Source organism: Silene latifolia, chromosome 7, assembly GCF_048544455.1.
Source record: "Silene latifolia isolate original U9 population chromosome 7, ASM4854445v1, whole genome shotgun sequence".
NCBI classification, from domain to species: domain Eukaryota; kingdom Viridiplantae; phylum Streptophyta; class Magnoliopsida; order Caryophyllales; family Caryophyllaceae; genus Silene; species Silene latifolia.
Window position 1 is genome coordinate 96,719,786 of NC_133532.1, and position 5,053 is coordinate 96,724,838.

Below are 5,053 nucleotides of genomic sequence, written 5' to 3' on the forward strand. Positions count from 1 at the left end.
TATCGACTTTTATCTCATAAAATCAATAAACATGCAAAAACTTCGAACCAACCTTCGACCTTTTGCATACAATCAGTAGAAAACATGAATGAAATACCATAAAAATTCCATGGACCGAATCAACTTTTAACTATTTTTAGTCAATATTTAACTAAAATACGACATTTTGACTCGGTTTTCTACCAAAAATCATTAAAAATAGCAAAATAACTTCATAAATCACCAAACTTAACCACAAATCTTTTGAGATCAGTAGGTATGCATGTCCCAAAAATTTCGTGCTAAAACCTCTTCCAACACAATTTTTGAGTTTTTATAAATTATCTCATAATTCATTAATATGCTTAAAATCAACATGCAAATCACAAGCCTAAACTCTGATGCCACTTGAAAGATCATAGATCCATATTAGACTCTCTAATAAAATTAAATTATCTCATAATTTATCATTTTAGTGATCTATGTAACATGCATGCAAATATAAAAGTATAAAAATGAAAGTTAAGGAAAAACAATTTCCTTACATAGATTTTATGGTAAAATGGGCACAATCAAGATCTCCTACCTTGATTGTTCTTGAGCTTATACTAAAAGGATGATCCTCCTAACAAATCTTTAAAGAGAAGATCTCCTTACAATGTGCACCCAAGAACTCAACCCAAAATCTAACAAGTATTTTACTAGAAACTTGTTAAAAATATTCCCTTGATAATATTTCTAATATTACTAACACTCTTAGTAATAATATTTGATTACTAACTTCTTAGTACAGATGTATAATAATTTTAGAGAGAGGAAGACCAATTGTTGTTCACATGCAAAATGAAATGAGCAAGCATCCAAAAAATGAACAAAAATTGGTCTATAAAGAGGGGGAAAACCGGTGGAGTGAGGGAGAGGTGGAGTGTTCAAATTGTCTTATATTTTTTTTAATCTTACATCACATGCAAAATCTATTATAAGATAACTTATGGAAGTATATAAAGTAAGGTGAAATGATTATGTTCCTAATCATCCACAACTCTATTTTACACGGTCCACTTGCCCATTTACGGGTCCATATTGGTTCTTATATTTGTCGCACAAATACGTGTAATTTTATTTTAAACATCGTTTCATGTTTAAATACTTCCATAATTAATTCGTTCAAATCACTCCGTAAATATACGTGTACTGCTACACATATTATTTACGAACTAATATTAATCACATTACTCAATTAGTACAATTTTAGTGAATTAACAATTAATTAACTAAAACCCGTCTCCCAAAATTTATTATTCAATTATCGCATAATTAAATAATAACTGCCGTGCCTCGAGTTCGCAACTCGAAATCTCTCTAAAAATAATCGACTAACCTTTTAGTCTATAAATCAAGGGACTAAATAAATTGTATCTCATACAATTAATTAGTTGTCAATTGGGGTTCGTTCCTTTAGGTGTGACCGAAAGGGGTCAGTTGATCACCGCCGTCTCACGACAATAACGTCAAACTCTAGTCCGCCAACCGTTATCGATTTACGTTAATCAACTGACGAGGATCAAATAATTAAATATCTGATGATATTCCATTAATGAGATTTATTATGTAAATGCACTATTGTGGAGGACACTAACTCCAACAGTTAGGATTTTTTCGGATTCACAAAACCCTCCGGTTGGAACATGTACACTTCCTCCTCTAAATACCCATTTAGGAAGGCGGTTTTGACATCTATTTGTCATATTTCATAATCATGAAATGAGGCAATCGCTAACATAATCAAAATTGATCTAAGCATGGACACGGGGGCAAAAGTTTCATCATAGTGTAAACCATGAATTTGGGTGAAACCTTTTGTCACTAACCTTGCTTTGTAGACATCATCATGTCCTTCTATGCCATTCTTTATCTTAAAGATCCATTTACATTGGAGAGGTTTTATGTGACACCCTAGATATTTAGCGTTATCTAAATACTTAAATGCGTAATTTCTACAGAAAAACTGGTAGGATATGTTTGTAAATGGTTCAACTAGTCCAAAAACCTGCAATTTCAAAAATTTTCTAACTAAACCATTCACAACCAATTCCAACTCAAGAAGAGTGTCGAAACCCCGCAACAACCGATAAACTAATTTACATACATAGCTTAAGACGCGGAAATATAAAGATACAACCCAAAAATAGAAAGGGAGACATATGTCCCTTCAAATTATATACAAACCAAAAGTGTAAAAGGTTTACTAATAAAATAGCCAAAACTAGGTCCAAGGTTCCTTGCTCACTAGCCGTCTGTGACCCCCAACAAAGCATCAACAACCTGTCAATCGCATTTTATACAAACACGAAAGCCACAATTCAGTGGGGAGTAACTTCGAGTCCTCCCAGCCACGAATCGTCAAAATTAATGTAACATGTAATGTAACATGTAAACAATTTGATAAACCATTTACTTTTCATGTATTCTAACAAATGACCCCTAAACTGACCAAACTAAACTATCATGTGAATCAGATAACAAATAGTAATCCAAACTTTATCAATCAGAACCGCTTACATCTCACCTATTACAGTTCATAAAATCACCATACAAGAAAGGGCAATATATCAAAGACGGGCATAAGTTCTTAGTACGGTCAATAGTCACTTTGTAACTCAAGTCTATACCACGAGGTAGGGAAGGTAATCGAACCGGTATCTTGGCTCAGCGGTTACTATTAAGAAAACATGGCCAAGAGACAACACAACCCTAGCCTAAAATCTGCGCAGACCTAGACATGCGGATACACACCACCGCACCCAAGACTCACAACTTTTTTTAAAACAAAGTGAAGTGAGTACCCTAAGGACACCACCGAAGGGTCGGCTAGTACTTAAGCTGACCCCATACTATCAAAATTAGTACCTGAGGTCATGCCCCAACTTGGATAAACATCCACTAGTCAGGAACACAAAGGCTATCAAGCAGTGAACATATACTCGTCAAAGACTATAAAGACCTATCTATGATGGAGGCCGAAATACTCACCTAGGACCTAGTCACAGCTAGTCCCAGCTTGAATACTTTAGCCCACACCACTCAAGACTCACCACACAAGTCAAGTAAGACACCCACTTAACTTTAAGAGGGCAAAAGTCCTACTTACCAACCTAAATACTAACATTCTATCATGTGAAAGGCTATATAAATGTCTATTTACAGCATACAATCCCAACAGTTCCTCAATAAGTATTCAATACAAATTTCCAATCCTAGCAATTATAACAATATAAAAGGCTTTAGGGGAAACTAGGGCCATTACTACAAAATAAGAAGCTATTTAAATTCAACTAATTAAATAAGAAACTATTTAAATTCAACTAATTACACATGTGAAATAGAGATATAATAAATGGCCTAAAACAAGAAAAAGGCCGATTATCTAATTCATTCAACCGAATTTTTACCCGCAACCCCAGCCCTGCGATGTGGGTCAAATTGCGGCTGACCAATCACTCAATTAACTGACATCGCATCAGTCAAAGGGACTAAGGCTCAGTTTTCGGCACAATCAACAAAGCATTACAATTATAGCTATAAAATTCATTTTGAGCCTATTAATTACAATTTCATTTTGTAAACTATCCTAACATGTGATAACTATTAATATAAGCACAATTTTTCCGTTAACATAATATTTGTTACTAGTATGCTTCAATTCAAATTACTACCCTTTTGTTACTTATACTATTCTAATATTAATTAACCCGGAAAGACCAAGATTGCACGAAAACCCGCGAAACAAGCACGGACCGACCCGGGCCAACCATGGGCTAGCCGTGGGCCTACCACGGGCCTACCACGGCCTGCCGGCTGCTGCCGGGCCCGCTGCCGGACCATTTCTCCTCTTTTTTTTTTCATTTTTATACATTATAAGACCGTCTGAAAATTAATTAATCGTCCCCAATTCAATTTTGATAATTTAAACTACCAAAAGGCACAAATTAAGCTTGCATGCAACTAAATTTAACATGTGAAAATTACTACCCAAACTAAAATTCACCAAACATATAAAAATAAAAAAACATGTGACGATAATTCGTCGAGTAGCTCGAAATATGTTACCTTAAGCTAGAAAATGAGCAATTAATCCTCAAAACCGAAACCCTAACCACAACTAACCGCTATCCTCTACAATATACGAGTCCCCGAACTCGTCTTCCAATCCTTCACCTAAATAAACAATTAAAACACAATAATTAATCAAAAATACCGAATTTTCGAAAATTGGTCTTAAAATAACTTAATGAAAATTGAAATTAGAACATACTAAGTTGTAGATCGTGGCGAGGGGATTCCGGAAAGGTAAATTTCGCGAAAAACGGACAAGAAACGAAGGATTTATGGCGATTTTGAGCTTGAATGTGAAAATGGTGTTTGATTTTGGTTTGTTTAGAGGATGAACATCAAAATTTCAGAAAAAGAAAGAATAAAGGGGAAGGGGAAGCCGTGCGTGAGAGAAGAAAGAAAGAAAAAATTACGTGCGGGATTTTTAGTCGGGATTTTTAACGAGTCGGTTTTGACTCGTTTCAATAATAATTAAATCCGTAAGTCAAACGCAAACTCCGTCGAGTCCAAAGTCTTTAAACACGAGATTACAATAAAATTGAGTATTCACATGACCCATATCCAAATTCGTTTACCCAACGTTCAAACGAATTGTCATTTTCCCCCCGATACGCCCTTATTTCGAAATAAAAGATTTTACACGGTTTAAACTATTTTTAAACATTTCAAAACTATCAAAATAAATACTTTTCTTCAAAATATAATAAAATTATATTTCTTTAAATTATTTTTTTTACTTTAAATACTTAATTATCACTTTTATTTTGATTAATAAATTATTTCTGAAATATATTAACGGTCCGAAATTTACGGGGCGTTACATTTTACACCTTGAGGCAAATCAACCAAGTCCCAAACTTGATTTTCATGCATAGAATTTATTTCGAATTGCATGGCTTCTTGCCATAAAGTTTAATTTGGACTAGAGATTGCGGCTTTGTAGATTGCAGGTTCGTCACTT

At 34.3% G+C, this 5,053-nt stretch overlaps 1 long non-coding RNA gene across 1 annotated transcript; it reads right to left on the reverse strand.

The window, feature by feature from the left end:
* Positions 1 to 2,115: 2,115 nt before the first annotated feature.
* Positions 2,116 to 4,453, reverse strand: LOC141591184 (uncharacterized). The gene is made up of 3 exons (XR_012520717.1): positions 4,295 to 4,453; positions 4,090 to 4,197; positions 2,116 to 2,304 (listed from the first exon to the last, which is right to left on the reverse strand). It is a non-coding gene; the product is annotated as an uncharacterized LOC141591184 (long non-coding RNA).
* Between the last annotated feature and the right edge of the window lie 600 nt (positions 4,454 to 5,053).